The following is a 12,368-nucleotide window of genomic DNA, read 5'->3' on the forward strand; positions in this document are numbered from 1 at the left end:
CAATGTTTTGCTGGCACTTTGTGTTGATCTTCATAATCTTGGTTTTTACCATATTGATCTTCATTCCTAGAGTTGAGGCTGTTTCCTTTGTTGCATTTGCTGGTGACTGTGTGATAAGAGAGCTAGGTCGTCTGCAAAAGGTCAAGGTCTTCAAGCTGGTGCATCAGTGTCCACTGGATGTGGCCCTGGTATGTATGTGATGAATAAAACTCTTGAATCTTGAAATGATTTATCGAGGACAAGACACACAACACAAGTGATTACAATACCTGCTTTCCACACATAAGTATAATAATTAGATAACTGATCACATAAAACTGCAGCCCATTTACCAATGACGGAGCCTTCACTGGGTATAAATGCTCTACCAGTCATATGGCAACAATAGCTTAGGTTAGAGAAAAGAACTTGCAACCAAAAGGTCCCCTGACCAGCTGAAAATATCTGGTGCTGAGGAATTTACCGAATGTTCCTCTCCCCACCGACAACAACAATAATCACCCACAACAACTACAATCACCCACAACTACAACAAATCGCCCACAACAACAACAATCACCCACAACAACAAATCACCCACAACAACTACAATCACCCACAACTACAATCACCCACAACAACAACAATCACCCACAACAACTACTATCACCCACAACAACTACAATCACCCACAACCAATACAATCACCCACAACCAATACAATCACCCACAACAAATACAATCACCCACAACAACTACTATCACCCACAACACAACAACTACAATCACCCACAACAAATACAATCACCCACAACAAATACAATCACCCACCCACAACAACTACCATCACCCACAACAACTACAATCACCCACAACAACTACAATCACCCACAACAACTACAATCACCCACAACAACTAGTATTAGATTGGGGATTGCAGTGATGCTGTGGCCCAGATACGTTTTCCCCGAGTGTAGCCTGACATGTCAGACCCATGAAACGTACACAAGCTAGCTCCATAGTGTCTGGAAGCCGTGCATTGAGAAATAAACAAATAGCTTGCCGGCGAAAATGGCTGTCAATATAGTCAATTAGACTTGTGCTGGTGATGTGTTGGTGTCTTGTCTCTCATGCCGTGGGGGACTTCCTGCCGCTGTGATTACATTAACGTGTGGAAAAATACTATTTGTGTCCCTCCCTGTACTAACAACAGTAGCCAGGCTATTCTAAACGTTAATATAAAAACCCCTGTCTGATTGCACATTGACACCCCGTTGCCCTGGCAACACCACACAGATAAATGGAGAAACCGCCTTTTTCCTGTACATTAATGTAATCACAGTGCCAGGAATTCATCGCGGCATGAGAGACACCATCACATCAGCCCCACCCCACCTACCCAACCTCCCCCAATGCACAGTTTCTATGTCAAATGTATATACACTCTTTTTCTGGATTTTTTTAGTATCACAAACAGTACTGTATTTGAAAATCTGGTATGTCATAAATGTATAGATGTAGCAGTACTGTCTTATCTGTATGTCGTGTGTGTCATATGATGAATTGAAAATGGGGGACCCTGATGGAAACAAGACGAAAGTCTTTCTCAGGTCTGCATCCTCTTAACAATTGTATGTATTGAGCTGTACTGTACTGTACCCATTCTGCAATCTGTTAATAAACTTTTCAATCAATCAATTCAAAACCCCGGTAAGTCAAATTGACTTTATTGATGACCGTTTTTGCTGGCAAGCTATTTGTTTATTTCTCAATGTGCCACTTTCAGACCCAGTGCTTGCATACGTTCCATGGGTCTGACATGTCATGCTACCCTGAGGGTAGCAGAGTAGTCCTGCGTGAAGCTTTGGAAGCCTTCTCTCTCTCGGCCAGAGGGAACTCTCCATTTTCTTTTATGAATTTTTAAAAAGGGTCTCCTGGTGACCGAGCAGGATGTACCATACCAAGCAGTCATGTACCATCCAGTTGTGTACCAAGCAGTCATGTACCATCCAGTCATGTACCAAACAGTCGTGTACCAAACAGTCGTGTACCAAGCAGTCATGTACCATCCAGTCATGTACCAAACAGTCGTGTACCAAGCAGTCATGTACCATCCAGTCATGTACCAAGCAGTCATGTACCAAGCAGTCATGTACCAAGCAGTCATGTACCAAGCAGTCATGTACCATCCAGTCATGTACCAAGCAGTCATGTACCAAGCAGTCATGTACCAAACAGTCATGTACCAAACAGTCATGTACCATCCAGTCATGTACCATCCAGTCATGTACCAAGCAGTCATGTACCATCCAGTCATGTACCAAACAGTCATGTACCAAATAAGCTAAGTAGCCAAGCACATACTGTTCCATAGCATACGCCTTCAGTTGATCATGACAAATCCTCTCTTACCTTGACGATTAAAAAGCCTCCATAATTTAGTAAATAGTATTTTACGATGCCAGCTTGTGAGAATTCGTTGTAGCCAGCCAGCTAGCGTTGATGCTATTTAATGCTATCAACATTAGCACTAGCATACCTAATGCTATTCAGAATTTATTAACATAGCTACAACACACAGTAACGTTAATACAATTACATCATTCATTGTTTACAATGCATGGGTGGAGCTAGTCGAAAAGGACTGGACACAGAGACAAGTTAAACATCAATCAATTCATTTAATACAACAGGTTGTTCTAGCTGCCTCCGAACGCACCACAGGGCTATTATATTATATACGGCTTTGACGCGCTCTCTCTCTCTCCTGCCGATTAAAATCCGTAGCTCTTCCTCCTCCTCATCACCGGCTGCCTGTGAAGCTGCATTTGCGCCGCGGTGTGTGTGTGTCTCTCCTATCGCTCCTATCCGTTGGAAACTAGCGTCAGCTCAAAATCACACAACCGGACGACACAAGTTAGCGAAAACAACGATAACACTTCCGGTCGGGGGGTTTCAAAATAAAAAGAGCAACGTCTAAAACAGGAAAGACATTTATTTTGTAAATTTGTGGAATCCACTTATTTCTTGAGACGATTTCGTTTTTACGGAAAACCTTTTTTTTAATGAAAACAAAAAAGATCTAAATCGTTTTCGTCTGGACATGGCCTCTTAGTATTTTACACTGCTTGGAATGCCAGATGGTGTAACGTCGTCAATCACAGAAATGTACACTAAACCTAAACGTACACTAAATGGACGATACCAGTGCTTTTGACATATGGATCCCTGGTCATTATTGCCTTCATACTAGTGATGCACGATATATCGGCCGATATTTTTTTACACATCGGTATCGGTCCGATATCAAGATAGGGCCGATATGGACCAAAAAAAAATGTAATATTTTTTTAACATGTTTTGGCCTTAACCCTTTCACTGCCGCGCTACCAAACGGTTAACCCTTTCACTGCCACAATACACAGAAGGTTAACCCTTTCACTGCCACACAACAGCCGGTTAAAGGGTTAACCTTCTGTCGTGTGGCAGTGAAAGGGTTAAATAGTTAAAAAATATCAGTAATTTCTGAAAATAAGTTACAAAAGTAAAAAGAAAATGCGTTTTGGAAAATAGCTCTTTATTTGATTATCTTAAAGTGTTTTCTATACAGAGATATCGACATTGGTAAATATCGGTATCGGCCAGAACAGCAATATTAATATCGGTTATCGGTATCGGCCACAATTTTCACATCGGTGCATCACTACTTCATACAAAAGGGAGTCATAGCATACATAATTTATTTTTCATAATCTTTTACCATTACTAAAAGAAATTGGTATTCACCACTGCCATAAGCTTCCAGTGTATCCGATCATGGTCAATGTTGAGTCAACGTTGAATTAATGTTGACAACCTTTTTATGTTGGAAAGGCAACACTAAATCAATTGAGTCAATGTTGACAAATTCCAATGTTGATTCAATGTTATTTACATTGACGCTTCAACATTGGTCCAACGCTGTTTCTGTCAGTTTACTATCCGATTTGTGCCACTGAGTTATATATATAATACAGCCTCTGAGGATGAGTTCCTCTTCCTCCTTTTTAGACACTGTGTTAAAGGAACACGCCAACATTTTGGGCTAGGCTAAAATGCAGCCAGATAGCTTTCTACTGAACGCACAGAGAGGAAACTGGTATCTATCTTCTTGTCTCTCTCTGGAGAAGACAATAAGCGAATTTCCCAAAATGTTGGCGTGTTCTTTTAAGGCACAATAGAGCAACTTATTCAGGAAAACCCACCTCTGATGTTAGCATGGAACTTCAAATATACTGAAAAAAAACACATTATTCAGTAATGGTAAACAATTATGAAAAATAATGTATGACTTCATTTTTATATCAAGGCCAGAATGACTTGGAACCCACATGTGAAAAGCATTGGTATCTAGGGCTGTCTTAAATACTTCGAAGCTTTGTTCGATGGGCATGGGATTCGAATATGAAAATAAAAGTTGATTATTAAAAAGATATATATATTTAAAAACATTTATCTTTTTTTTGGGTGCAAAATCAACTCTGCCTCTCTTTGTTAACTACAACAAGCAATGCTGTTTGTTATTTAAGATGAGGTCGGACTCGGCACTGACAGATTTGTGTTCATTGTGCTGCTTTTATAAAGCCTCAAATGACGGCTTACAATATTTCATGAAAGCAAAGTGTTTTGTTTGTCTACGATTTAAAAAGGTTTAAACTTTACAGCACTGACAAAGTTGAACAAAGTGCTGTACAAGTCCCACAACATTAAAAATCTCGAAGCTTCGAATTAAAATCGAATCTCGGCCCCGAAGCTTCGAATTCCAAAAAAAAATTCGAAGGTCAGCCCTATTGGTATCGTTCTTCAATGTGAAATGATAAATACTTTCTTAGTACTCATTGTATTGCCAAACCACCTGCTGTTCAGCTTAACAGTGGTTTTTACCTTGTTTGTCTTGTTCTGAGGCAGCAGGGATTTTTAAACTACAGGGGCGGGTCATGAGAAAGAAAGATGTCATCAAGGTGCTGGATAAAGACACTGATGAATGTCTCTACACTACACTGGGCTTGTGTTTGTGGTATTAAAAATAATCTGCCCGGCAGTTTTCATAAATAATTTTTTATATATAAACTTGCCTGGTTTAAAACACACACACATAATATATATATAGGCACATAGCACCTTTGTCTAGGTTAAGACACACATACATACACATACATACACATACTGTATAAATATATACACACACGTTCCTCTTGTCCTCAACTGAATAGTCATTACACTTTTAATCACATGCTTCACTAATTCAACTCAGAGAGAGAGAGGTTGGGGGGGGGGGGGGGTGAGGCCAATCTGGAAGGTTTGGGGGGAGAGGGTTTTCTAATGAATGACTTCCGCTAAGCAATGATAATTATGTCAATCATATATTAATTATGACTCATATCAGTCATACATATATACTGTAATCATAGTAATCATAATAAAACTACAGTACCTACCTCCTACTACAGTCTACCCATATAACTCTGTATGATAGCATGCACAATAGTGCTGTATATACCGAATATATATATATATATGTAACGGATGGTACATATATCTGTTTAAGTAGTTTAACACCAGCTGACATTCAAAGGCCACATTTATTTCACTGTCATCTAACCCCTGTCACTTTATTTCTCACCAGCACAACTGCACGCATGGAGACCAATGAAGACAGATTATTGAAAGCAGACAGTCCATTATTTTGCCTCATGTTCCCCGTTTGATGTGAAATCCTTTAGTGAAGTTCATAGTCAAATTAAAAAGTCTGACTCAGTTTTGCATCACTTCATGCCTTTTTTGACTGTATATCAGACAGTACGATCTCAGAGGAAAGAACACTGTTAGAAGAAAATATATAAAATATAGACACACAATCCATGAGTCACATAAGACTGACACACAATCCACAAGTCACATAAGACTGACACACAATCCATGAGTCACATAAGACTGACACACACAAACCACAAGTCACATAAGACTGACACACAATCCAGCAATCACATAATATGACCGACACACAAATCACATAAAACTGTGACACACAATCCACAAATCACATATGACTGACACACAAGTCACACAAGACTGAGACACACAATCCACAACTCACATAAAACTGTGACACACAATCCACAAGTCACATAAGACTGTGACACACAATCCACAAATCACACATAAAACTGAAACATAATCCACAAGTCACATAAGACTGAAACATAATCCACAAGTCACATAAAACTGACACATAATCCACAAAACACATAAAAGAAGTATTTCCATTTCAAGCATTTAACTCTGAACAAAGACTAAAAGAAGAAGAAGAAATAAACCACCCTGTGTATTTCAGTTATAAAAAGGTAAACATGGGGGAGAAAAAAAATTACATATGGTACATAGAACCAGCGGAGCATTGTGGAAGATAGATGCTCTACATTATTTAGGCTTAGTGTTAGTTACGGTAATTTCAAGGTTTTTCTATTGTTAATTATTTCTAAATCAACGCAGAGTAGAAATATCGACATTCATACAGTAGTCTAAAAAGAAATGCAGTAAGCTTAAATATTGTTTAAGCGTGGACAAATTGTCAACAGTATTTTGAAGAAAGTAAAATCCATTCATATTCTTGTCAATATTTGCGACAAACAAACATAGGCCTTGGTTATTTTTGCACAATGGCCTATGTACTTCATGATACACATATAATGTTGGGCTATTTATGGTCCATTGCTTCTTGCTTCATGAGTTTAACACGTAATTCCAGACTAGAGTAAAGAATCCGCTCTGCCCTTGAGGGCTATTTAAACAAGCCATTTGTTGCACAGTCGCTCTATATATCAGGGTCAACATTTAACATCCAGTTGGGCTGATAACTAAATTCAAAAAACTGAAAGAGCCAATGTGGATAAAAAAACAGAGAGACCAGATGATGATCATACTGTACCAGACAAGCCTCGGCAAGGAGTGATTTGAGGGGAGATGAAAGGGGTCGGCACCCCCCTAGTTACCATTCATTATTCATACATCCGTATTAACTATAGATTTTTTAAGCGAAAAGGGAGGAAAACACCATTAGCGTCCTCCCCCTCCCCTCTGTGTGACATTTTGATGTCGCATCGATTAGGACTTTCAACAGGAGGACCGTGTTGACTCAAACACATACAGTAACAATGATATCAAATAAGCACGTAATTTAGTGGTCCAGTCTTAAAGGAGCAGCCCCCCCCCCCCAACTGTTTTAATAAAAAACACATTATCCCCCTCACCCAGAGTGCCATCTATCCGTCCAGATCGTTTTGGTGTGATTCGCCTAGTTTTGGAGATATCTGTTGCTCTGGGTAAGGGGGTAAATATGTTTTTTACTCTGCCTCTCTCTCCCTCCTGTCCAATAGTCAGATTATGTTTCTGTCTGTTCTATAAATTGTATTGACAAGGGGGCTTCCACCCCCTCTTCTCTCTTTAAATCCACCTCTGGCCGCACGTCTGTCTCCTCCTTTCTAGACATCCTCACGCTACTGTATGAAAAACTAATACACAAATAAAATAACAGAGGGAGGGAGGGAAGAAGACGACTCACTTAAAAAAAGAAAATGGTATCATGAGATCGAAGCATGAAAAACGACTTAATTCCCTTAAAGCGGAACTAGGGGAATTTCAGAATTCACTGTTATTCATAATGGCAGTCCACAAATATTAGTGAACATGAATGACTCTCCCAAATCCAAAAACAAGAGTGCTAAAACTCTAATTTGTGATGACAGGATTTTCAGAGACTATGGGGGGTGAACCTCAAATTCCACCGGCCTGGCCGTGTGGCAATAAAAGAAACTTGAACTTGAACTTGAACCTCCGACCCTCTAGGGGGGTCCGGGGGCATTTCTTTTGTGTGTACATTTTATAGTTAAATGCATCAATCTGGTGCACTTTGAGAGCAAAATAAAGAGGCTAGATCTATGATGAACTTTGTGCTCAAAACACAAAATCGACTAGAGCTTCCCAATCCTCTCCTCGAAGCACCCCAGCCGTTCAATGTATTTGTTAAATTCCACCACCAGCACACCTGATTCAACTTAACTAGCCGTTTATTAGTTGAATCAGGTGTGCTGGTGGTGGAATTTAACAAATACATGGAACGGCTGGGGTGCCTCGAGGAGAGGTTTGGGAACCACGGGACTAGAGCATACATTTGAGCCATCAAAGAAATGAAGCAAAAGTGGTTACCTGTGTTGAACTGGTTTATTTTTTTAGAAAATAAACAAATATAGTGGATTACTATTACGACTACTACCAATACTACTGATACATCCCTATTGGCAAACTTTATATTTAAAAAAAAATAGTAAAAAAAAAAAAAAAAATTTATTGGGCGCCCCAGTGGCGAACCACATAGCGCGCTCAGCCGCGACACGGCCGACCCGGGTTAGACTCCCGAACCAGTCGTTATTTGCCGAATGTCTTCCCCCCACTCCGTCTCCCATTCCTCTGTCTCTCCCTACTGGACTGCCCAGTAGTAATAAAGCGATAAAACGTCAAAAAATAAATCTTTAAAAAAATATATATATTTTTTATTAACATATTTTTTTGGTTCATTATACAACTTTGGCGGGACTAATTAGACTGTGGCGGGCCGCCACAGTCTAGGTAATTAATGGGAAAGTATGCAGTCTGAAGATGCTCCATAGACAATGCATTGGGAGAGATGGTGACACAGAGAGCACCCAGGGGGATGTTCTGAGTATTCAGACACATTTTCTGTTTCAGAACTGACAACCCTACTATAGAATAAAGATCATTTGGGTATAAAAACTAAAACAAACATTCCGTCGGTCCGCAAAATCAATCTCCCATTCATTGACTTTATACCTGATGAAGTTTGATCTACTGGTTTCTGGCTTTGGGAGAGAGTAGCTAACGTTCACAAATAGTGATTGAACTTCCCTAGCCCATGGAAATAACACATTGGAAATCTTAATTTGGGTGTAGTTGCCCAAATTAAGTACAAAATAGCTCCAGCCAAGATAACAAACTGCCCGCATGATGCAGACAGTGCAGACAGTGCAACAGAACTCAAGACAGTTATCAACTTGTAGGGCTGGGTGTGATCACATTCCAATATTGCAGAAGCACAGATCACATCTCTCTCCGTTTCTATATCTCTATCTTTGTCTCGGTAAGTTTGACTATCACTCTCTCATCCCCCTCCACACACACACACACTCTCCCTTTAGCTTGTCACAAGTGTAAAACTTCCCAAACCTATCCCATCTCTTATTTCACTAACCAACTACTGTACCTAACCTATAACCTAACCTCAGCGAGGACATCTTTGCCTCCGAGCACACTTCAAGCCTGCAGAGTCACGGAAATATCTCAAAAACAACAACTCCATAATTGGGCTGACAGCCTGAGATAAGATACCGGCGCGGCGCCGGTTTGGATCGCAGACTTACCTTTTAGCGTTTCCTCTGGTGTTGATTCAACAGTACAAGTCCTTCAGAGAGAGAGAGATTTAACAAGTCCTTCAGAGAGAGAGAGAGAGAGAGAGATTCAACAAGTCCTTCAAAGAGAGACTCAACAAGTCCTTCAGAGAGAGAGAGAGAGAGATTTAACAAGTCCTTCAGAGAGAGACTCAACACGTCCTTCAGAGAGAGAGAGAGAGAGAGAGAGAAAGAGAGAGATTTAACAAGTCCTTCAGAGAGAGACTCAACAAGTCCTTAAGAGAGAGAGAGAAAGAGAGATTCAACAAGTCCTTCAGAGAGAGAGACTCAACAAGTCCTTAAGAGAAAGAGATTCAACAAGTCCTTAAGTGAGAGACTCAATAAGTCCTTAAGAGAGAGAGATTCAACAAGTTCTCAACAGGTCCTCCAGAGAGGGCGGCAGGAGCTGACGAGCAGCAGCACATCCACACTGACTCACTGACTGACTTGACTGAACACCATTGAGCCGGAGACGCAGCGCAGCACAGAAAGCCACTCCCCTCCTGGCTGGGGCTGCTGCAAGGAAACTCTTTTTAATATGTCTGGATATTGGGGGTTGTTTGTTAGATTCTTATTTAATAAGACTAGCTGGCCGGCTGACGGGCTAGGTGACTGGCAGGCTTGGGAGGCTGGCTGGCCGGTCGGTCTCACAAACTGGCCGGCAGAGACTGGGTGATTTAACAAGAAAACAGCTGACTGGGGCCCGAGGTGTTAAAAAGGAAATCCTATACGAAGATCAGTTTGAGTCTCGAGCTTTCTTTCTTTTTCTTTCCGCCCTCTTCCTTCTCTCATTCTCTCTGTTTGTCTGTCTGTGTGAGGAGAGGGTGGGGCTCCGGTCGCACGCACACATGTAGTACAACACACACAGCCTTATCAGCATCGAGTAAGTGGTGCAGAGTGCCCCGGGTCATGCCAGAGGAAGGAACTCTGGGTGTGTGTGTGTGTGTGTGTGTGTGTGTGTGTGCGCGCCTCTGTACACACACACACACACACACACACACACACACACACACACACACACACACACACACACACACACACACACACACACACACACACACACACACACACACACACACACACACACACACACACACACACACACACACACACACACACACACACACACACACACACACACACACACACTAGTAGTAGTAGTAGTAGTAATACAGGAAGTAGGTAACCAAGGATACAGGACAGCCGCAGGTAAATACTTGTGTGGAAGAGGAAATGCATTCTTCTTCAATCTTTCATCACACATCTTCTCTCCCCTAGTAACACATTCTCTTTTCTCCCTTCTTGATTGCAATCTATGTATTTCCCCTAAAACTGCATTCCCATTCACAGCTCTATATAAGTCTTCAATTTACAGCAGGGCTATTAACCTTTCTCAGCTAAAGACCCAGGTGAATATTTTAGTTTCTAAACCTGGGATTAGACAACAGGCTCATGTCAACATTAGCAATGTTGACCCAGGGAGACCAATCAGAAACAGCCACATCACCCATACAGGGATTCTATACATAGTAAACAAGCAGTACAGAATTCAGCTTCTTGATTGGTTGGCAGTATACATTGTTTACGACCTAAACTAGACAGATTTCCAAAGGACTGGCTGGATATAAAAACAACAAGGGTCGGTGTTTCAGGTGTCTTTAGGTCACTGACATTACAGCGAGGAACGCCCCGGGGTCCAGTGGTTCACGGCCAAGGAAGCACGAGAAGAGGACGCAAAAGCAAATAGTCCACATTTAGCTGTTGACCAAAAACCACACGGACCTCCAATTTTCACGATTCTCGTGTCAAACCTGAATTGAATGTTTACATGTCTTCGTCTTGTATACTGGTATCGGATATCGGTCCCATACAAGGCCAAAACAGGGTATCTTTATAGTTGGAACCCCCCCCCCCCACAGATGAAGCACACAAAGTGGATTATGTATCGGTGGTGATACCTCCCTAAAAATACATCTCTAGTCACAAGACTTAAAAGTGTCCCATCCTCTTTGAAAACATACCACCCACTGCTGTGCCACCTCCATTACAAACACAGCTCTATCTTGCCCTTACAAAGAAAACTATCATGGTATTTCCATAATTCTTTTGGTCACTTCAATCATGGTTTAAATTGAATTATACCACGGCCTGGGTGAATACTCGATTCCGATTGGTCGGAGGGGGTTTATTTAAATTGTTTCCATACACTGCAAGGATAACCGTTTAATGCACACATACTTCGGCTCAAGATTAATCACCCTTCTAAATGCATCCGCTTCACTTCATAATCCCTTCACTTATCATGATGTCAGATCATATTTGTCACGTTTGTTAACCATATAGGCAAGGTTATTGACAGAAGGCTTTACTAGCATAAAGTTAGCTTCCTGGGTCACTGTCACTGGCATCAGTCAAGTGACACCGACAGGTGTGTCAAGCAGTTGCTAAGGTGCACAGAGGGACTATAATGAACGTCAGCAGTGAGCAAAGTATAAATAACACATTTCTTTATATTTTAATGTTGAAAATATGAATAAATGGCATATCTTTTGTCTTTGTGTGGCCGTGGTATAAGTTAAACGGTCTTAAGGCACTCCGCTCGGGTGGTTCTCCGCCTCCATGTTGTGCCTTAAAACTTTAATGCACATCACCTACTTGCTGATGATTATCCTTTAATTATGGTATTATTTAAGTACAAAGGTGTTACCATGGCAAATGATTTATACAATGGCCGGTGGTGCCATGGTAACACTGAAATGACCATCAGACGACCAGGGTGAGTGAGCAGCATGTTTGTGCTCCTGTGTGCTTGACCTTCATGTAGTGCTGCAGGCCACAGCACCTCTTGTTGATGTAAGGTGTGTGTATAGGGCTGTACCCATGTTGTCT

The 12,368-nt window shown here is 41.1% G+C and overlaps 1 protein-coding gene across 3 annotated transcripts in view; it reads right to left on the reverse strand.

Moving 5' to 3' along the window:
- rab27b (RAB27B, member RAS oncogene family) overlaps nt 1–12,368 on the reverse strand; it is a 125,234-nt gene that overhangs the window by 66,354 nt on the left and 46,512 nt on the right. Inside the window, exon 1 of one of the 3 annotated variants that reach the window (XM_084325464.1) lies at nt 9,453–9,902. The exons of the other annotated variants lie outside the window; for them this stretch is intronic. The gene's annotated coding sequence lies outside the window, so the exon portion shown is untranslated. Of the gene's footprint in view, nt 1–9,452; nt 9,903–12,368 lie in introns of those variants that run through there. 3 annotated transcript variants of the gene reach the window in all.

This window comes from Notolepis coatsorum, assembly GCF_963971535.1.
Source record: "Notolepis coatsorum genome assembly, chromosome: 11".
Taxonomy (NCBI): Eukaryota; Metazoa; Chordata; class Actinopteri; order Aulopiformes; family Paralepididae; genus Notolepis; species Notolepis coatsorum.